This window comes from Triticum aestivum, chromosome 4A (assembly GCF_018294505.1).
Source record: "Triticum aestivum cultivar Chinese Spring chromosome 4A, IWGSC CS RefSeq v2.1, whole genome shotgun sequence".
Lineage (NCBI taxonomy): Eukaryota > Viridiplantae > Streptophyta > Magnoliopsida > Poales > Poaceae > Triticum > Triticum aestivum.
The window spans coordinates 455398323-455422068 of NC_057803.1; the positions used below are offsets into that span (position 1 = coordinate 455398323).

Here is a 23746-nt window from a genome sequence, read left to right on the forward strand (position 1 = left end):
GTATTTTTTGATTATGAAATCTTACAGATGGATGTCAAAACAAATTTTCTTACCAGTTTTCGTAAGAAAAGTTGTATGTGATACAATAAAAGGTTTTGTCGATCCTAAGGATGCTAAAAGGTATGCTAGCTCCAGCAATTCTTCTATGGACTAGAGCAAGCATCTCGGAGTCAGAATACATGCTTTGATAGAGTGATCAAAGCTTTTAGGTTTATACAATGTTTACTAGAAACTTGTATTTACAAGAAAGTGAGTGGAAGCACTACAACATTTCTGATAAGTATATGTGGATGACATATTGTTGATCCGAAATGATGTAGAATTTCTGGAAAGCATAAACGGTTGTTTGAAAAGTGACTTTCAAAGGAAGACCTGGATAAAGCTTCTTACATATTGGGCATCGGGATCTATAGAAATAGATCAAGACGTCTGATGATACTTTCAAAGAACGCACACGTTGACATGTTTTTGAAGGAGTTCAAAATAGATCAGTCAAAGAAGGGGTTCTTACCTGAGTTGTAAGGTGTGAAGTTGAGTAAGACTCAAAGCTTAACCACGGCAGAAGAAAGAGGAAGGACGAAGGTCGTCCCCTATGCTTTTGTCATAGGCTCTATACGGTATGCCATGCTGAGTACCGCACCTGATGTGTGCCTTGCCACATGTCTGGAAAGAGGGTACAAATGTGATCTAGGACTGGTTCACCAGATAGCGGTCAAAATTATTCTTAGAGGAATAAGGAAATGTTTCTCGGTTATGGAGGTGATAAAGAGTTCGACGTGAAGAGTTACATCGATGCAAGCTTAACACCTACCCGAATAGCTCTGAGTAGATATACCGGATACGTATAATGGAGCAACAATTTGGAATGGCTCCAAATGTAGCGTAGTAATTGCATCTACAAGATGACATAGAAATTTGCGAAGTACATACGGATCTGAATGTTGCAGACCCGTTGACTGAAACCTCTCTCACAACCATAACATAATCAAACCCAGAACTCTTTGGGTGTTAGTCACATGGGGATGTGACCTTGAGTGTTAATCACATAGCGATGTGAACTGGATTATTGACTCTAGTGCAAGTGAGAGACTGTTGGAAATATGCCCTAGAGGCAATAATAAATTAGTTATTATTATATTTCCTTGTTCATGATAATCGTTTATTATCCATGCTAGAATTGTATTGATAGGAAACTCACATACATGTGTGGATGCATAGACAACACCATGTCCCTAGTAAGCCTCTAGTTGACTAGCTCGTTGATCAATAGATGATTACGGTTTCCTGACCATGGACATTGGATGTCGTTGATAACGGGATCACATCATTAGGAGAATGATGTGATGGACAAGACCCAATCCTAAGCCTAGCACAAAGATCGTGTAGTTCGTATGCTAAAGCTTTTCTAAATGTCAAGTGTCATTTCCTTAGACCATGAGATTGTGCAACTCCCAGATATCGTAGGAGTACTTTGGGTGTGCCAAACGTCACAACGTAACTGGGTGGCTATAAAGGTACACTACAGGTATCTCCGAAAGTGTCTGTTGGGTTGGCATGAATCGATACTAGGATTTGTCACTCCGTGTAAACGGAGAGGTATCTCTGGGCCCACTCGATAGGACATCATCATAATGTGCACAATGTGATCAAGGAGTTGATCACGGGATGATGTGTTACAGAACGAGTAAAGAGACTTGCCGGTAACGAGATTGAACAAGGTATCGGGATACCGACGATCAAATCTCGGGCAAGTATCGTACCGATGGACAAAGGGAATTGAATACGGGATTGATTGAATCCTCGACATCGTGGTTCATCCGATGAGATCATCGTGGAACATGTGGGAGCCAACATGGGTATCCAGATCCCGCTGTTGGTTATTGACCGGAGAGTTGTCTCGGTCATGTCTGCATGGTTCCCGAACCCATAGGGTCTACACACTTAAGGTTCGATGATGCTAGGGTTATAGGGAATAGATATACGTGGTTACCGAATATTGTTCGGAGTCCCGGATGAGATCCCGGACATCACGAGGAGTTCCGGAATGGTCCGGAGGTAAAGATTTATATATGGGAAGTCCTGTTTTGGTCACCGGAAAAGTTTCGGGTGCTATCGGTAACGTACCGAGACCACCGGAAGGGTCCCGGTGGTCCACCAAGTGGGGCCACCAGCCCCGGAGGGCTGCATGGGCCAAGTGTGGGAGGGGACCAGCCCCAGGTGGGCTGGTGCGTACCCCCACCAGGGCCCAAGGCGAAGAGAGAAGGGAAAAAGGGAAAACCCTAGGCTTAGATGGGCCTAAGGCCCACCTAGTGGTGCACCGCCCTCTCTCCCCCCTTGGTCACCCCCTAGATGGGATCTAGGGCTGGCCGCCACCCCTAGGGGTGGAAACCTAGGTGGGGGCGCAGCCCCTCCCCTCCCCCTATATATACTTGAGGTTTTGGGCTGCCATAGACATGAGAACATCTCCCTCTTGGCGCAGCCCTACCCCTCTCCCTTCTCGTCTCTTGCGGTGCTTGGCGAAGCCCTGCTGGAGTACCGCACTCCTCCACCACCACCACGCCGTCGTGCTGCTGCTGGATGGAGTCTTCCCCAACCTCTCCTTCTCCCCTTGCTGGATCAAGGCGTAGGAGACGTCACCGGGCTGTACGTGTGTTGAACGCAGGGGTGTCGTCCATTCGGCACTAGGATCATCGGTGATTTGGATCACGACGAGTACGACTCCATCAACCCCGTTCACTTGAGCGCTTCCGCTTAGCGATCTACAAGGGTATGTAGATGCACTCTCCTTCCCCTCGTTGCTAGATTACTCCATAGATTGATCTTGGTGATGCGTAGAAAATTTTGAATTTCTGCTACGTTCCCCAACATAATTGCTCATCGTAATGGGCTCAAATTATCTAATTTGGCCTAAAGACATGAACAAAGTTTAGTGGGCACATTAAGTTAATGGGCCATTACTAGGCCGAAAGTTAATGGCCGGCTCTCTTACCTCCCGGGTCGTTAACAGGACGACATCGAAGCGGGCAACAGGTGGCCCCAATTTATTTCACGGGCCCTTAATAGACCGTTACTAAGTTTGGGCTACATATGGCCCAACTATACTGTAGGCCTTTAGTAGGCCGAAAGAGACAGCGGGCTTGTACTGGACCATGAAGAGCATGGGCCGCTAAGAGGCCGAAAGTCAGGTCGTATTGTAAACGGTCCAACTGTGTTGTGGGCCTTTAGCAGGCCGAAAGAGAAACCGGGCTGGTATTGGACCATGAAGGGCATGGGCCGTTAAAAGGCCAAAACTAAGGTCCGACTACAAATGGCCCAACTCATTTATGGTCCATTAACAGGCCGAAAGGCACACAGGGCCGGGAATTGGCCCAACACTTAAATGGTTGCTAAAAGGCCAAAACTCAGGTCCGACTACAAATGGCCCAACTGATTTATGGGTCGTCAACAGGCTGGAAGTGACACTGGACCAGAAATTGGCCCAACACTTAAATGGGCCACTAAAAGGCCAAAACTCAGGTCCGACTACAAATGGCCAATCAGATTTATGGGCCGTTAACAGGCTAAAAGACACACCGGGCCGGAAATTAGCCCAACATTTAAATGGGTCGCTAAAAGGCCGAAAGATGTACATCCTGAAAATTGGCCCATCCATTAAATGGGCCGTTAACAGGCCGAAATCTCATCGGGCCGATATTGAGCCCAAATATATAGCGGGCTATTAACGGGCTCGAACAGACGATGGGCTACAATGGTGTCAAATCTTTAACGGGTCGTTGACGGGCCGAATTGGCACATCTCATATGGGTCGTGGGCTTAAATGGACCTGACACAAGTAGGCCTTATATGGGCCGGCCTGCTAATTTTTCCTGGGCCGACCTTTTTCACCAGAATGAGCCACTGTTGGGTCGTGCCATGTGTCGACCTATCATAGGCACCTCCTGTCCAATGAGTGGATGACATCTGTCCCGATGGTGAGGCAACACGTGTTTCCTGTGGCCAATGATGATTTTACACGTGGAAAATCCGCATTGGTCCGGGCTGTTAACGGGCTATCGGATCCAAAACCGGACCCGATAACTTAACGGCGTTCCGTTACGGTGAATGCCACGTGTCGGTCACCCTTGACGAAAGCACTTATGTGACGCACGATTTATTGTCATGGAAGTGGACACTTCCGTAATGATAACTTTGGTAATGTCATGGAGCACTTCTATGACAACACAGGTATGACTATCTTGATTCTGTCATAAAATCGTCATAGATGTACATGCATGACAAAAAACGCGACCTATTGTGACAAACACGTATCATCACAGAAGTGTATTTTTTTGTAGTGTATAGCGCAATGCACCGCATACCGGACAAGCGTTCAAATCCTCGTACTGATCAACACGGTAGAGGATGCAGTCATTAGGGCATGCATGTATCTTCTGCACCTCTAAACCTAGAGGGCAGACAGCCTTCTTTGCTTCGTACGTACTCTCGGGCAATTCGTTGTCCTTTGAAAGCATATTCTTTATCATTACCAGCAACTTTTCAAATCCCTTGTCAGATACACCATTCTCTGCCTTCCATTGCAGCAATTCCAGTATGGTGCCCAACTTTTTCTTGTCAGCTTCGCAATTCAGGTACAACAATTTTTTGTGATCCTCTAACATGCGCTGCAACTTCTTCTTCGCCAAATCACTTGTGCGGTTTCTCTTTGCATCGGCAATGGCCCGACCTAGATCATCAGCGGGCTAATCTGATGCCTCTTCTTCAGCTTCTTCCCCCATTGTTGTATCATCGTATTCAGGGAACCCATCATGGCCAGGATAGTTGTCGCTGTCCTCTTCTTCTTCATTGTCTTCCATCATAACCCCTCTTTCTCCGTGCTTGGTCCAAACATTATAGTGGGGCATGAAACCGGACTTAAACAGGTGGACGTGAATGGTTCTTGACTTAGAGTAATTGTTATCATTCTTACAGCCAGCACATGGACAAGGCATAAAACCATCCGCCCGCTTGTTTGCCTCAGCGGCAAGCAGAAAAGTTTGCATGCCATTAATGAACTCAGAAGAGCATCGGTCATCGTACATCCATTGTCGGCTCATCTTCATAACACAACACCGAAAAAACCAAATTAATACAAGTTCATACATAAAGTTCATACAACACTTAAATACAACAAGCAAATAACTCTCTAGTTAAAGAATTTAAATGCAACAACAAATGCGATCAAGATCGCAACTAAGGTAATAATTGATCCAACAACATAATGATACCAAGCCTCACTATGAATGACATATTTTCTAATCTTTCTAATCTTCAAGCGCATTTTCTCCATCTTAATCTTGTGATCATCGACGACATCGGCAACATGCAACTCCAATTCCATCTTCTCCCCTCAATTTTTTTCAATTTTTCCTTCAAATCCTCATTTTCACTTTCAACTAAATTTAACCTCTCGACAATAGGTCAGTTGGAATTTCCGGTTCAACTACCTCCTACATACAAATATCTATGTCAACTTGATGGGCATAATTTTTCATAAACACAAAATGCAACAAATAGTTTTAAAAGAGAATATACCACATCCGAATCATAACCCGGACGAGGGCCGACGGGGACGGATATCAAAACCATGGCACTATGTATAACAAACAACGTACGGGTAAGATAATTATACAAGTAACTATATATCCAAATCACGCAAACATCAATTTTTTATATAAAACATTCATGAACAAGAGGCTCACCATAAGGTGGTGCCGGCGACGGGACGTTGCGGGCGATCGACGGTGGTTACGACGGAGATTTAGAAGACACTAAGTAAACCACACCTACATATGCAAACTAAGTGTTATTTTTTACCTCAAATTGCATATAAATCAAATACTAGCACATATATATATAATTCCTCCCAAATTACTAAACTCACAAATCAATCACTATATAAAGCATTGCAAGAGCTAATCTAGCAATGAGAGATGAAAGGACAAAGTTGCTAACCTTTGTGATCATTTGAATGGACGGGGGCCTTCAAATCTTGACAAATTTTGGGCAAAATGTGTGATGAGCTTGAGAGGAAGAGGGGAAGAACAGAGAGGAGAGGGGAAAGGGGAAAAACAGAGCGAGCTGGTGGACGAAGGGTTTATGTAGGAGAACCTTTAGCACCGGTTCTTGCCACAAACCGGTACTAAAATGAGTGGTGAACCGGTGCTAAAGGTTCGCCACGAATCGGTACTAATGAGAGCGGCCGGCTAGCCGTTGGAACCGGCACTAATGCACACACTAGTGCCGACTCAAAATCAAACCGGCACTAATGTGCTTCACATTTGACCCATTTTCTACTAGTGATTCCACCCCCTTGGCGCACCCTCTAGGGCCGGCCGGCCTCCTCCTCCTCTCCTTTATATACGGAGGAGGGGCACCCCATAGTCACACAAGTTGATTGTTTTAGCCGTGTGCGGTGCCCCCCTCCACAGATTTCCACCTCGGTCATATCGTTGTAGAGCTTAGACGAAGCCCTGCATCGGTAACTTCATCATCACCGTCATCACGCCGTCGTGCTGACGAAACTCTCCCTCGACCTTAGCTGGATCTAGAGTTCATGGGACGTCAGCGAGCTGAACGTGTGCAGATCGTGGAGGTGTTGTACTTTCGGTGCTAGGATCGATCGGATCGTGAAGAAGTACGACTACATCAACCGTGTTGTCATAATGCTTCCGCTTATAGTCTACGAGGGTACATGGACAACACTCTCGCCTCTCGTTGCTATGCATCACCTAGATGGATCTTGCGTGTGTGTAGGAATTTTGAAATTACTGCATTCCCCAACAAGCTGGGTCCCACTGTGCCCGCTACTGATTCACAGTGGCGATGAGATCGCAGACACACTGTTGCTGCTGCTGCAAGTGTTTCGGTTCCACTGCGGCCACCTTCGTAACCCTCATGTTATTGACGGGGGTGCTTTATGTGGGCCACACCCAACATCTTGTCGATGGCTTTGCCGCGACATGGCACCCCCCCCCCCCGAGCCAACTGGACCCGTCGGTAGCCGGTGTGAAGTCGTGGGTCGTGTTGTACTCCACTGCATGGACTCCATCTGGCGCTACGCGACGGCGAGCTCCATGGCCTCATCGAGCAGGCGCTTGCGCGTTTCCTCGAGCTTGACCACGGCGGCGGCAGGGTCGGCGATGGGCGCATTGGGGTGCGTAGGTTCTGCACCGTCATGCGCAGTGGGTTCGCCCGACCGACGTTGGCCGCGACCGTTGCAGTTGGATCCTTGATGCGGCCGGTGTTGTGGTGGAGGCTGTGGTCAGCACCTCCACGCGAATGTAGAGGTCTGTGACATCGTCGGGGATGCCGCAGCCATCGGATGGCAGCGGGTTGGAGAAGGTGAGCACCTCACTAGGGTACTCGTCGGGAACGAGCGCAATGTAGATGTGCAGCTCGCCGAAGGGGATGACGGAGTTGCCTGCAGGGAAGGTGACGTCCGCATCGCGCGCTGCGCCGTCGCCGACGCAAACGAACAAACCCAGCTTGCCGACCAAGGCGTGCACAATGCGCTCGCTGGAGGGAGTGAAGGGTCTCATCGGGAACGTGATTCCGGCCAATGCCATGTGTGGCCCTGTGACGCCCCCGATTTGACCGTACACTAATCATACACGCAAACGTGTACGATCAAGATCAAGGACTCACGGAAAGATATCACAACACAACTGTACAAATAAAATAAGTCATACAAGCATCATATTACAAGCCAGGGGCCTCGAGGGCTCGAATACAAGAGCTCAGTCATAGACGAGTTAGCGGAAGCAACAATATCTAAGTACAGACATAAGTTAAACAAGTTGCCATAAAATGGCTAGCACAAACTGGGATACATATTGAAAGAGGCGCAGGCCTCCTGCCTGGGATCCTCCTAAACTACTCCTGGTCGTCGTCAGTGGCCTGCACGTAGTAGTAGGCACCTCCAGTGTAGTAAGAGTCGTCGTCGACGGTGGCATCTGGCTCCTAGACTCCATCCTATGGTCGCAACAATCGGGTATAGAAAGGGGGGAAAGGGGGAGCAAAGCAACCGTGAGTACTCATCCAAATTACTCGCAAGCAAGGAGCTACACTACATATGTATGCATTGGTATCAAATGAAAAAGGGTAGCATATGTGGACTGAACTGCAGAATGCCAGAATAAGAGGGGGATAGCTAGTCCTGTTGAAGACTACGCTTCTGGCAACCTCCATCTTGCAGCATGTAGAAGAGAGTAGATGGTAAGTTCAACAAGTATCATCGCATAGCATAATCCTACCCGGTGATCCTTCCCTCGTCGCCCTGTGAGAGAGCGATTACTGGTTGTATCTAGCACTTGGAAGGGTGTGTTTTATTAAGTATCCGATTCTAGTTGTCATAAGGTCAAGGGACAACTCTGGGTCGTCCTTTTACCGAGGGACACGGCTATTCGAATAGATAAACTTCCATGCAGGGGTGCACCACAGTTCTCAACACGCTTGATCCCCTTTGTCCGGCCACACTTTCCTGGGTAATGCCCGGTCTCGGAAGATCAACACGTCGCAACCCCACCTAGGCACAACAGAGAGGTCAGCACGCCGGTCTAAATCCTATGGCGCAGGAGTCTGGGCCCATCGCCCATTGCACACCTGCACGTTGCATACACGGCCGGTGAGCATACCTAGCCTCCCTTATACAAGAGCAGGCGTTCCAGTCCAACCCAGCGCGCGCCGCTCAGTCGCTGACATCACGAAGGCTTCGTCTGATACCACAACGTCGAGTGCCCATAACTGTTCCTGCGTAGTTGGTTAGTGCGTATAGGCCAGTGGCCAGACTCAGATCAAATACCAAGATCCCATTAAGCGTGTTATTTTGAAGTAACCACGAACGCCGACCAGGGCCAGGCCCACCTCTCTCCTAGGTGGCCTCAACCTGCCCTGTCGCTCCGCCACAAAGTAACAGTCAGGGGCCGTCGGGAACCCAGGCCCACCACTACCGGGATGGAACCACCTGTCCTTTCAGCCCCCACACCGGAATCACCCACGGGTACTCTACGAGCCGACCCGACTTTAGTCACCACATGTATCATGTGTAATATGTATAGTAAATACCCGTGATCACCTCCCGAGTGATCACGGCCCGATAGTATAGCATAGCAGACGGACTAGAATGTAGGGCCACTGATGTAGTACTAGCAGCCTATACTAAGCATGTAGGATTGCAGGTAAGGTATCAACAGTTATAGCAACAATGACAGGCTATGCATTAGGATAGGATTAACGGAAAGCGGTAACATGCTACACTACTCTAATGCAAGCACTATAGAAAAGAGTAGGCGATATCTGGTGATCAAGGGGGGGGGCTTACCTGAAAGCTCTGCAAAAAGGAAGAAGTGTCATCGTCAACGTAGTCGATCACAGGGGCAGCATCAGTCTCGGAGTCTACTGGAGAGAAGAGGAGGAAGAAATAATAAATATAAAGCAAACATAGCATCACAAAGCATAACATGGCAATATGATGTGCCGGGTGTGACCTAACGTACCTACCGTATGGCTACATGATATAGGTGAAGGGGGAATTCATCCGGGAATGTTTTCTCGATACCGGACCTATGTCAGACAGATGACCGAAGGGGGAAGGTTTCATGTTCATATAGTTAGAGGCATTTGACAGGGAAACAGATCGCGTATCCGGATTCGTTGGATTTTTCTGAGCAACTTTCATGTAGAAAACATTTCCATCCGAATTACAGTTTATTTATTATGATTTTCTAAAGTTTTAAACATTTCTAAATTTAATTTAATTCGAAAATAAAAATGAAATGCTAGGTGCACCCAACTCTGAGCTAGCCTCAATGGATGACAGGTGGGCCACTGCCCAATCAGCAGCCTGGTCAACAGTCAACTGGGTTGCTGATCGGTGGGGTCCAACTGTCAGTGTCTCACTATTTTAACAGTGTGTTTAAAATAAACTAATTAGTGGTGGGCCCCGGTTGTCAGTGGGACATAATTTTAACAATGTATTTAATTGATTAGGTTAGACTAATTAGCAAGTGTGGCTACTGTCAGCGAATAATTAGTGGGGGGTTATTTACTAACCTAATTAGGAGTTAGCTCCTAACTACACAGGGCCGGCTCTAGCGGCTGGGCTCACGCGCGAGCACGCACCAGGGGGAGCGACAGCGGCCACTAAGGGCACGCATGGGCGGCCAGCCAGGCAAGCGGGCGGCGCGAGTGGCGGCAGCCGCGCGGGAGGGCGTGGCCCGGCCGCGGGAGGCACACTCGCGTGGCGCCGCCAGGGGGAGCCGCAAGCAGGGGCGATGCAGGACCGGTACGGCGGGTGCGGCCGGCAGCCGACGAGTTGGGCGAGCGGCCAGGGGAGACGCAGCGGGCGGGGCTTCGACCGAGGCGGTGTCGGCGAGCATCGACGAGGCGCGAGCGGAGCGAGCGTGGGGGTGGCCGCGAGCAGCGAACGAGCGGTCAGGGGGTGCCCGGGGCTGGCCGGAGCGGACGCGAGGCGTGGTGGACAGGGCAGCGGCGCGATGCGCGACGGCAAGCGCAGCACTCGATGGGCGGGGTCGGCGAGGAAGCGGCAGCGGGCTCGTGCTCGCGGGCGCAGGACGGCGACAGGGAGCGGCGCCCCTACAGGCGGCAACGAAGGCGGGCGCCGGCGTGGGGCCGCTGCAGGCGGCAGTGGAGGTGGGCTGCAGCTTCAGGCAATAGCTAGGGGGAGCACGGCGGGAACACGACAGTGGCGAACGGGGCGGGGCACGCGGGATGCAGGCGACATCAGTAAGAAGCAGCAGCGGTAGACAGGCACGCAGGGGGGCAAAACGAACTACGGGAACGGGGTAAAGCTCACCGCGGTGCTCGCAGGCGAGTCGGTGAAGCTGGGGAAGGCCTGAGTGAAGCAGATCGACGAAAACGGCGGCGATGGCAGCAGGTGAAGTCGGGGTCGATCCCGGTGAGGCGAGGCCCTTCAGCCCGATTTCTCCTCACACTATACGAAGACGGCGTCGGGGGAGCTCCGGGACGTGGTGGCGCGGTGCGGGGATGTAGTTGGCCATGGGGACGACGATGACAAGGCGACGACCGCGCGGTGAGGTGGGGGTCGGGAAAAAGGGGGCGCAAGGGGAGGGGAATGGAGATGTTTAGAGTTCGCCCGAGAGGGCTTATCCGCGTGAGGAGGCCGACGGATGGCCGACGCGTGTGGTCGCCGCGCTATGGACGTGCCTCGCGCGTCCAGGGCGACGTGGGTGAATAGGGGAAGAGGAAAAGCAGGGGTGTGGGCTAGGCCTCGCTGGGTGGGTTAAGGCCCAGGGAAACAAGGGGGTTTTCTTTCCTTTCTTTTAGTGTTTCTTTTACTTTTTGCTTTTATTTATTTTTTTCTTTTCTTTTTCACTTTAGTATCTAGTTATTTTAGTTTTAATAAAATAAAAAAGTGGCACCTAAATTAGTGTTACAAAATGTGCCTCTGCCACAAATAATTTAGCACTTAAAATAAAATGGTTTGTAATTGTTTATTATTTTAAAAGCATTTAAATAATTGTTTAGCCCTTGTTTTACTTAATTTAATGCATCTAAATATTTTATAAAAAAAGTGTTTTCTCCACCATAATCATATATGATTTATTTTCTACATTTTGAACATTTTAGTTTCGACATTTGAAAACATTTATGGTTTGACTTGAGTTTGAATTTGAATTTTGAATTGATTTGAATCAACGTGGGACTTGACAACGGTAATCGTGGTGACGTGGCATCATTAGTAGAGGGTTACTGTAGCTTAATTATCCGGGCATCACAGACCCCACGGTAGGCTCCAACTGTTATGGTGTTCTCACGGCAGATGGCATGGCATGACTTATCTCGAGTGTTTAGGGCCGATGAGCGCCGATGGCGTCTGGATGTGAGATTAGGTACAAACACCAAGAGACATGGAGACGTACCTAGGTTTAGGGCCCTCCGAGGGAGGTAACGCCCCTAATCCTGCCAAGATCACTATGAAGATCAGACATAGTACATGGTTGCTACTGGAGCTGTTTGGGTGAGGCGGAAGAGAGTGCCGGCCTGCTCTCTACTTCGCGTGAGTGTGTGTGGGTCTAAAATGAGCCGACCCCCTCCTCGGGTCCTCCTGGGAGGTCTTATACTCAAACCTCCTAGGTTACAAAATGTTAAAGAAAGAGGGGTGGGCCCCTGTTGCCAGCATCTCTGGCCTGCAATGGGGCTTGCCAGCTGCTCGTCATTATAGCCAGTTGGTTATCGCGTCACGGAGCGGTAGGCACTGTGCCTCTACAGTGCCGGGCCGCGCTGACGTCGGTCGCCCCAGTCAGCGGTACCGGTGGCATTGTAGCCACACTCTCCACAACATGAGAGAGGTCTTGTCGTACGACGGATTGGACAAGGCTGACCCCGCTGGTTGCCGGCTGCGGCCAACCAGCCCGGGCGTGGCGTCTTGCCGAGCCGGCCTCCAACGGGAGGAGCCGGCTGGAGGGCCAGACGGTTTGATGGACTTAGGCTGTCCCAATGTTTTGAATTGTTGCCTTTCTTCCTCGAGCACACCGGGGGTCATCCCGCTGTCACCCTTTACTGATGGACATATATAAGATAAGGTTGGATGGTCGGCTCCCGCATCCGTGTTGCGCACTGGTTCCCCTGTCTGTAGATGGACGCGGGAGCAAATTTGCGGATCAGATGCCCTTACAAAGTTTTCCAGAAAACTTGAGTGAGAAAATGCTCCCCCTACAAAGTTTTCTAGAAAATTTGAGTCAGCCAATATCGTGAGATCGAAGCGGCATACGTCCGCTCTATCAGACATATCGTTCCTCTTTGATGTTGTCGAGGTTTCGCGGATATGCTGGTGGCAGCCCGGAGTGATAAGACGGTTTTGATGTATACTCTGGTAGCGGCGAAGGCGCTCGAGTGCCCGGCCGGGCGTGTTGTGGGATGTTGGCCTTCCGGCGTTTTGTATGTCTCCGGTGCTTTAGGTCTTTTTCTAAAGGAGGATTAACCTCCGGCCTCTGCATCTGGGCGATGCATGCAACCACTTTATTAATTATTTACAAAGACCTTACAAAGTAATACATCAATAAGTCTGAAACCACCATCTCGGCAATATCTATCGCTACTCCTATCCATTTGATGAAGGGGTGCTAATAATCCGAGCTGAATACCAAATAGACTTCGCACCAAAGCCTAACATAGCCGGAGGCCCCAACCAAGTCACTTGCCGGGTGTGGGGCACAGACCGGTCCCGACGCACTCTCTGATGCGGCCGCCGCCATCTTTCATCGATCCATCTTCAGAGCAGACACTGATGCATCGACCTTGCCAAGCATGTCGTCGACGCCACTGCGATGCCAGACAGCGCCTTCCTCCTGCCCGAGCCCGTCAACCCAAATCGGATGCCGAGTCTCCACTGTGCCACGCTGCTGAGATCCGTCGGCGTCGATGCGTATGATGAAACACCGCTCCACCTCCTAATCCAGATCGCTACCAACGCCCACCCAACGGCGTCCACAATCACACAACTCCCAAGGCGGCGCCTTCAAGAAGGGAATGACGCCGAAGGTGCCGTCGCGACCCACCGCAGTTAGGGCTTTCACCCGGGAGACAAATGACGCGGTAAAAGTAGAAGCAGATCTGGCAAGCGTCTCCATGAAGAAGAAAGCAGCATCCTCAGGCGTCGCCGCCGCCACGGCCGAAAGGTCGACTAGGGATTTCTCCCGATATGAATCCTCATCTCCAGCTCTGTCCGCATCGAGGATCGGCAAGTCTTGTGACCCAGATCCATATGAAGAAGCACACCTAGCAGAGGACGAAGGCTACAAGGCATCCCAATCCAGATCAGGCATCTCCGGGCGAGCCCAACCGCCAGCGTCCTGAATGGCCGGAAGGATCAGACGGAACAACCAAGTCTGATCATGGGCTTACCCCAGATCGCTGCACCAGCTGACCACATAGAGGCAAGCTCCTACGAATGGCCGGATCGATCAGGCGGATCCGATCCAGGTGTTGGGAAACGTAGTAATTTCAAAATTTTCCTACGCACACGCAAGATCATGGTGATGCATAGCAACGAGAGGGGAGAGTATGATCTATGTACCCTTGTAGATCGCAACGGAAGCATTAACACAATGTAGAGGAAGTAGTCGTACGTCTTCCCGATCCGACCGATCCAAGCACCGTTACTCCGGCACCTCCGAGTTCTTAGCACACGTACAACTCGATGACGCTCCCCGGGCTCCGATCCAGCAAAGCTTCGGGGATGAGTTCCGTCAGCACGACGGCGTGGTGACGATGATGATGTTCTACCGACGCAGGGCTTCGCCTAAGAACTACAACGATATGATCAAGGTGCAATATGGTGGTAGGGGGCACCGCACACGGCTAAGGAAAGATCACGAGGATCAACTTGTGTGTCCTGGGGTGCCCCCCTGCCTCCGTATATAAAGGAGCCAAGGGGGAGGGGGCGGCCGGCCAAGAAGGGCGCGCCAGGGGAGTCCTACTCCCACCGGGAGTAGGATTCCCCCCCCCCCAATCCTAGTTGGAATAGGATTCGCTGAGGGGGAAAGGAGAGAGGGGGGCCGGCCACCTCTCCTTGTCCTAATAGGACTAGGGGAGGGGGGAGGCGCGCGGCCCATCTTGGGCTGCCCCTTCTCTTTTCCACTAAAGCCCACTAAGGCCCATATAGCTCCCGGGGGGGGGGGGGTCCGGTAACCTCCCGGTACTCCGGTAAAATCCCGATTTCACCCGGAACACTTCGATATCCAAAGATAGGCTTCCAATATATCAATCTTTATGTCTCGACCATTTCGAGACTCCTCGTCATGTCCGTGATCACATCCGGGACTCCGAACTAACTTCGGTACATCAAAATGCATAAACTCATAAGAACTGTCATCGTAACATTAAGCGTGCGGACCCTACGGTTCGAGAACAATGTAGACATGACTGAGACAAATCTCCGGTCAATAACCAACAGCTGGACCTGGATGCCCATATTGGCTCCTACATATTCTACAAAGATCTTTATCGATCAGACTGCATAACAACATACGTTGTTCCCTTTGTCATCGGTATGTTACTTGCCCGAGATTCGATCGTCGGTATCCAATACCTAGTTCAATCTCGTTACCGGCAAGTCTCTTTACTCGTTCCATAATACATCATCTCACAACTAACATATTAGTTGTAATGCTTGCAAGGCTTATGTGATGTGCATTACCGAGAGGGCCCAGAGATACCTCTCCGACAATCGGAGTGACAAATCCTAATCTCGAAATACGCCAACCCAACATCTACCTTTGGAGACACCTGTAGTACTCCTTTATAATCACCCAGTTACGTTGTGACATTTGGTAGCACCCAAAGTGTTCCTCCGGTAAACGGGAGTTGCATAATCTCATAGTTATAGGAACATGTATAAGTCATGAAGAAAGCAATAGCAACATACTAAACGATCGGGTGCTAAGCTAATGGAATGGGTCATGTCAATCAGATCATTCAACTAATGATGTGATCCCATTAATCAAATAACAACTCTTTGTTCATGGTTAGGAAACATAACCATCTTTGATTAACGAGCTAGTCAAGTAGAGGCATACTAGTGACACTCTGTTTGTCTATGTACTCACACATGTATTATGTTCCCGGTTAATACAATTCTAGCATGAATAATAAACATTTATCATGAAATAAGGAAATAAATAATAACTTTATTATTGCCTCTAGGGCATATTTCCTTCAGTCTCCCACTTGCACTAGAGTCAATAATCTAGATTACACAGTAATGATTCTTACACCCATGGAGTCTTGGTGCTGATCATGGTTTGCTCGTGGAAGAGGCTTAGTCAACGGGTCTGCAACATTCATATCCGTATGTATCTTGCAAATCTCTATGTCTCCCACCTGGACTAGATCCCGGATGGAATTGAAGCGTCTCTTGATGTGCTTGGTTCTCTTATGAAATCTGGATTCCTTTGCCAAGGCAATTGCACCAGTATTGTCACAAAAGATTTTCATTGGACCCGATGCACTAGGCATGACACCTAGATCGGTTATGAACTCCTTCATCCAGACTCCTTCATTTGCTGCTTCTGAAGCAGCTATGTACTCCGCTTCACATGTAGATCCCGCTACGACGCTTTGTTTAGAACTGCACCAACTGACAGCTCCACCGTTTAATGTAAACATGTATCCGGTTTGCGATTTAGAATCGTCCGGATCAGTGTCAAAGCTTGCATCAACGTAACCGTTTACGATGAGCTCTTTATCACCTCCATATATGAGAAACATATCCTTAGTCCTTTTTAGGTACTTCGGGATGTTCTTGACCGTTGTCCAGTGATCCACTCATGGATTACTTTGGTACCTCCCTGCTAAACTTATAGCAAGGCACACATCAGGTCTGGTACACAGCATTGCATACATGATAGAGCCTATGGCTGAAGCATAGGGAACATCTTTCATTTTCTCTCTATCTTCTGCAGTGGTCGGGCATTGAGTCTTACTCAACTTCACACCTTGTAACACAGGCAAGAACCCTTTCTTTGCTTGATCCATTTTGAACTTTTTCAAAATCTTGTCAAGGTATGTGCTTTGTGAAAGTCCAATTAAGCGTCTTGATCTATCTCTATAGATCTTAATGCCTAATATGTAAGCAGCTTCACCGAGGTCTTTCATTGAAAAACTCTTGTTCAAGTATCCCTTTATGCTATCCAGAAATTCTATATCATTTCCAATTAGTAATATGTCATCCACATATAATATCAGAAATGCTACAGAGCTCCCACTCACTTTCTTGTAAATACAGGCTTCTCCAAAAGTCTGTATAAAACCAAATGCTTTGATCACACTATCAAAGCGTTTATTCCAACTCCGAGAGGCTTGCACCAGTCCATAAATGGATCGCTGGAGCTTGCACACTTTGTTAGCTCCCTTTGGATCGACAAAACCTTCTGGTTGCATCATATACAACTCTTCTTCCAGAAATCCATTCAGGAATGCAGTTTTGACATCCATCTGCCAAATTTCATAATCATAAAATGCGGCAATTGCTAACATGATTCGGACAGACTTAAGCATCGCTACGGGTGAGAAGGTCTCATCGTAGTCAATCCCTTGAACTTGCCGAAAACCTTTTGCGACAAGTCGAGCTTTGTAGACAGTAATATTACCGTCAGCGTCAGTCTTCTTCTTGAAGATCCATTTATTCTCAATTGCTTGCCGATCAGCGGGCAAGTCAACCAAAGTCCATACTTTGTTCTCATACATGGATCCCATCTCAGATTTCATGGCTTCAAGCCATTTTGCGGAATCTGGGCTCACCATCGCTTCTTCATAGTTCGTAGGTTCATCATGATCTAGTAGCATGACTTCCAGAACAGGATTACCGTACCACTCTGGTGCGGATCTCACTCTGGTTGATCTACGAGGTTCAGTAGTATCTTGATCTAAAGTTTCATGATCATCATCATTAGCTTCCTCACTAGTTGGTGTAGGTGTCACTGAAACAGCTTTCTGTGATGTACTACTTTCCAATAAGGGAGCAGGTACAGTTACCTCGTCAAGTTCTACTTTCCTCCCACTCACTTCTTTCGAGAGAAACTCCTTCTCCAGAAAGTTTCCGAATTTAGCAACAAAAGTCTTGCCTTCGGATCTGTGATAGAAGGTGTATCCAATAGTTTCCTTTGGATATCCTATGAAGACACATTTCTCCGATTTGGGTTCGAGCTTATCAGGTTGAAGCTTTTTCACATAAGCATTGCAGCCCCAAACTTTCAGAAACGACAACTTTGGTTTCTTGCCAAACCACAATTCATAAGGTGTCGTCTCAACGGATTTTGATGGTGCCCTAACGTGAATGCGGCCGTCTCTAGAGCGTATCCCCAAAACGATAGCGGTAAATCAGTAAGAGACATCATAGATCGCACCATATCCAGTAAAGTATGATTACGACATTCGGACACACCATTACGCTGTGGTGTTCCAGGTGGCGTGAGTTGCGAAACTATTCCGCATTGTTTCAAATGTACACCAAACTCGTAACTCAAATATTCTCCTCCACGATCAGATCGTAGAAACTTTATTTTCTTGTTACGATGATTTTCCACTTCACTCTGAAATTCTTTGAACTTTTCAAATGTTTCAGACTTATGTTTCATTTAGTAGATATACCCATATCTGCTTAAATCATCTGTGAAGGTGAGAAAATAACGATATCCGCCACGAGCCTCAATATTCATCGGACCACATACATCTGTATGTATGATTTCCAGCAAATTTGTTGCTCTCTCCATAGTACCGGAGAACGGTGTTTTAGTCATCCTGCCCATGAGGCACGGTTCGCAAGTACCAAGTGATTCATAATCAAGTGGTTCCAAAAGTCCATCAGTATGGAGTTTCTTCATGCGCTTTACACCGATATGACCTAAACGGCAGTGCCACAAATAAGTTGCACCATCATTATCAACTCTGCATCTTTTGACTTCAACATTATGAATATGTGTATCACTACTCTCGAGATTCAATAAGAATAAACCACTCTTCAAGGGTGCATGACCATAAAAGATATTACTCATATAAATAGAACAACCATTATTCTCTGATTTAAATGAATAACCGTCTCGCATTAAACAAGATCCAGATATAATGTTCATGCTCAACGCTGGCACCAAATAACAATTATTTAGGTCTAATATTAATCCCGAAGGTAGATGTAGAGGTAGCATGCCGACGCGATCACATCGACTTTGGAACCGTTTCCCACGCGCATCGTCACCTCGTCCTTAGCTAATCTTCGCTTAATCCGTAGTCCCTGTTTTGAGTTGCAAATATTAGCAACAGAACCAGTATCAAATACCCAGGTGCTACTGCGAGCATTAGTAAGGTACACATCAATAACATGTATATCGCATATACCTTTGTTCACCTTGCCATCCTTCTTATCCGCCAAATACTTGGGGCAGTTTCGCTTCCAGTGACCAGTCTGCTTGCAGTAGAAGCACTCAGTTTCAGGCTTAGGTCCAGACTTGGGTTTCTTCTCTTGAGCAGCAACTTGCTTGCCGTTCTTCTTGAAGTTCCCCTTCTTCTTCCCTTTGCCCTTTTTCTTGAAACTAGTGGTCTTGTTGACCATCAACACTTGATGCTCCTTTTTGATTTCTACCTCCGCAGCTTTCAGCATTGCGAAGAGCTCGGGAATAGTCTTATTCATCCCTTGCATATTATAGTTCATCACGAAGCTCTTGTAGCTTGGTGGCAGTGATTGGAGAATTCTGTCAATGACGCAATCATCTGGAAGATTAACTCCCAATTGAATCAAGTGATTATTATACCCAGACATTTTGAGTATATGCTCACTGACAGAACTGTTCTCCTCCATCTTGCAGCTATAGAACTTATTGGAGACTTCATATCTCTCAATCCGGGCATTTGCTTGAAATATTAACTTCAACTCCTGGAACATCTCATATGCTCCATGACGTTCAAAACGTCGTTGAAGTCCCGATTCTAAGCCGTAAAGCATGGCACACTGAACTATCGAGTAGTCATCAGCTTTGCTCTGCCAGACGTTCATAACATCTGGTGTTGCTCCAGCAGCAGGCCTGGCACCCAGCGGTGCTTCCAGGACGTAATTCTTCTGTGCAGCAATGAGGATAATCCTCAAGTTACAGACCCAATCCGTGTAATTGCTACCATCATCTTTCAACTTTGCTTTCTCAAGGAACGCATTAAAATTCAACGGAACAACAACACGAGCCATCTATCTACAATCAATATAAACAAGCAAGATACTATCAGGGACTAAGTTCATGATAAATTTAAGTTCAATTAATCATATTACTTAAGAACTCCCACTTAGATAGACATCCCTCTAATCTTCTAAGTGATCACGTGATCCAAATCAACTAAACCATGTACGATCATCACGTGAGATGGAGTAGTTTCATCGGTGAACATTACTATGTTGATCATATCTACTATATGATTCACGCTCGACCTTTCGGTCTCCGTGTTCCGAGGCCATATCTGTATATGCTTGGCTCGTCAAGTATAACCTGAGTATTCCGCGTGTGCAACTGTTTTGCACCCATTGTATTTGAACGTAGAGCCTATCACACCCGATCATCACATGGTGTCTTAGCACGAAGAACTTTCGCAACGGTGCATACTCAGGAGAACACTTCTTGATAATTTAGTGAGAGATCATCTTATAATGCTACCGTCAAACAAAGCAAGATAAGATGCATAAAAGATAAACATCACATGCAATCAATATAAGTGATATGATATGGCCATCATCATCTTGTGCCTGTGATCTCCATCTCCGAAGCAGCGTCATGATCACCATCGTCACCGGCGCGACACCTTGATCTCCATCGTAGCATCATTGTCGTCTCGCCAATCTTATGCTTCCACGACTATCTCTACCGCTTAGTGATAAAGTAAAGCATTACATCGTGATTGCATTGCATACAATAAAGCGACAACCATATGGCTCCTGCCAGTTGCCGATAACTCGGTTACAAAACATGATCATCTCATACAATAAAATTTAGCATCATGTCTTGACCATATCACATCACAACATGCCCTGCAAAAACAAGTTAGACGTCCTCTACTTTATTGTTGCAAGTTTTACGTGGCTGCTACGGGCTTAAGCAAGAACCAATCTCACCTACGCATCAAAACCACAATGATAGTTTGTCAAGTTGATGCCGTTTTAACCTTCGCAAGGACCGGGCATAGCCACACTCGGTTCAACTAAAGTTGGAGAGACTGTCGCCCGCAAGCCACCTATGTGCAAAGCACGTCGAGAGAACCGGTCTCGCGTAAGCGTACGCGTAATGTTGGTCCAGGTCGTCTCGTCCAACAATACCGCCGAACCGAAGTATGACATGCTGGTAGGCAGTATGACTTATATCGCCCACAACTCACTTGTGTTCTACTCGTGCAAATAACATCAAACCATAAAACCTAGGCTCTGATACCACTGTTGGGGAACGTAGTAATTTCAAAATTTTCCTACGCACACGCAAGATCATGGTGATGCATAGCAACGAGAGGGGAGAGTATGATCTACGTACCCTTGTAGATCGCAACGGAAGCGTTAACACAACATAGAGGAAGTAGTCGTACGTCTTCCCGATCCGACCGATCCAAGCACCGTTACTCCGGCACCTCCGAGTTCTTAGCACACGTACAGCTCGATCACGCTCTCCGGGCTCCGATCCAGCAAAGCTTCGGGGATGAGTTCCGTCAGCACGACGGCGTGGTGACGATGATGATGTTCTACCGACGCAGGGCTTCGCCTAAGCACTACAACGATATGATCGAGGTGCAATATGGTGGCAGGGGGCACCGCACACGGCTAAGGAAAGATCACGAGGATCAACTTGTGTGTCCTGGGGTGCCCCCCTGCCTCCGTATATAAAGGAGTCAAGGGGGAGGGGGCGGCCGGCCAAGGAGGGCGCGCCAGGGGAGTCCTACTCCCACCGGGAGTAGGATTCCCCCCCCCCCCTCAATCCTAGTTGGAATAGGATTCGCTGAGGGGGAAAGGAGAGAGGGGGGCCGGCCACCTCTCCTTGTCCTAATAGGACTAGGGGAGGGGGGAGGCGTGCGGCCCATCTTGGGCTGCCCCTTCTCTTTTCCACTAAAGCCCACTAAGGCCCGTATAGCTCCCGGGGGGGTTCCGGTAACCTCCCGGTACTCCGGTAAAATCCCGATTTCACCCGGAACACTTCCGATATCCAAACATAGGCTTCCAATATATCAATCTTTATGTCTCGACCATTTCGACACTCCTCGTCATGTCCGTGATCACATCCGGGACTCCGAACTAACTTCGGTACATCAAAATGCATAAACTCATAATAACTGTCATCGTAACGTTAAGCGTGCGGACCCTACGGTTCGAGACAAATCTCCGGTCAATAACCAACAGCGGGACCTGGATGCCCATATTGGCTCCTACATATTCTACGAAGATCTTTATCGGTCAGACCGCATAACAACATACGTTGTTCCCTTTGTCATCGGTATGTTACTTGCCCGAGATTCGATCGTCGGTATCCAATACCTAGTTCAATCTCGTTACCGGCAAGTCTCTTTACTCGTTCCTTAATACATCATCTCAGAACTAACATATTAGTTGTAATGCTTGCAAGGCTTATGTAATGTGCATTACCGAGAGGGCCCAGAGATACCTCTCCGACAATCGGAGTGACAAATCCTAATCTCGAAATACGCCAACCCAACATCTACCTTTGGAGACACCTGTAGTACTCCTTTATAATCACCCAGTTACGTTGTGACGTTTGGTAGCACCCAAAGTGTTCCTCCGGTAAACGGGAGTTGCATAATCTCATAGTTATAGGAACATGTATAAGTCATGAAGAAAGCAATAGCAACATACTAAATGATCGGGTGCTAAGCTAATGGAATGGGTCATGTCAATCAGATCATTCAACTAATGATGTGATCCCATTAATCAAATAACAACTCTTTGTTCATGGTTAGGAAACATAACCATCTTTGATTAACGAGCTAGTCAAGTAGAGGCATACTAGTGACACTCTGTTTGTCTATGTACTCACACATGTATTATGTTTCCGGTTAATACAATTCTAGCATGAATAATAAACATTTATCATGAAATAAGGAAATAAATAATAACTTTATTATTGCCTCTAGGGCATATTTCCTTCACCAGGCACCTGCCCGAGCGCGAGAAACTCCCTGCCGCCACCTTCCTTGGCTGTGTTTAAGGCCTGCCCGGCGCCAGCCTCTTGCAGCGGCAAGGAATGGATAGGACGCGGGGAAGCCTAGCGGTGGCGGCGCGAGATCGCCCCCGTGTCGCCCTACCGGGGCGGCGTGGGGGACCTTCCGTCACATGGCCGTTTAGCTAGGCAATCGTTTAGGTGTTTTTCTTGATAAACTCCAGCAGCTCCTTTTTCATTTCTTCTTTTCTTGCACTCATCTTTTTATGTGATGCATTCCTCTTTGAGGGTGTTCTTATAAGGCTAGTCATAGTGGGAGTAACATAGGTAGTAACATACTCCCTTCTTTCCGGTTTATAAGGCTCAATTCAAAAATCTCATCAATCAAGGTAGATGATGAGTGGTGAAATATTTTTTGTAGTTTGCAAAAGCACCTAATTAATGCTCTTATTTTCCTTAAAAAATTATGTTTACGAATGCATTAATTGCAATGCATGCATGCATAAAGTGCATGCATTGGTCAGTTTTCTCTTAATACTTGCATGCAATAATTTAATGCAACTTGAAGTCTGAACATGTGATAGGGAACAACCAAATTGAGCCTTATAAATAAAAAAACTAAAATTTTGAGATAAGCCTTATAAACCGGAAAGGAGGGAGTAGATGTCACGTAAGCAAAAACGGTGATATGGCAAGTAGTTAACGAGGAGAGTGGCAAATAAAGTAACATAATATGTTACCATCACATAGCGTTTTTCAATGCATAATGAGTCTACAAAATAATATGTATGGTGCTAGTCTAAGTTACTCTTCACTATGACTAGCCTATGCCCTTTCTAATCAAATTCATTGATTTGGTAGCTCCCCTACCAACATTGATATATTTTTTCTCTCCTCCGATGGCAAGGCACCACGCCGCGCCATGTGTTCAACCCAGAGCCTCCCATACTCGGCCAGTGACACCCGGTGTCTGCTCTTAACCCCGGTTCGTCCTTTTCACCAAAGCAGTGAAACCCGTCGCACTTCCCAAAGAAAAT

At 47.7% G+C, this 23746-nt stretch overlaps 1 long non-coding RNA gene across 1 annotated transcript; it reads right to left on the bottom strand.

The window, feature by feature from the left end:
* Positions 1 to 7916: 7916 nt before the first annotated feature.
* Positions 7917 to 11171, bottom strand: LOC123082069 (uncharacterized). The gene is made up of 3 exons (XR_006438933.1): positions 10853 to 11171; positions 9359 to 9432; positions 7917 to 8010 (listed from the first exon to the last, which is right to left on the bottom strand). It is a non-coding gene; the product is annotated as an uncharacterized lncRNA (long non-coding RNA).
* Between the last annotated feature and the right edge of the window lie 12575 nt (positions 11172 to 23746).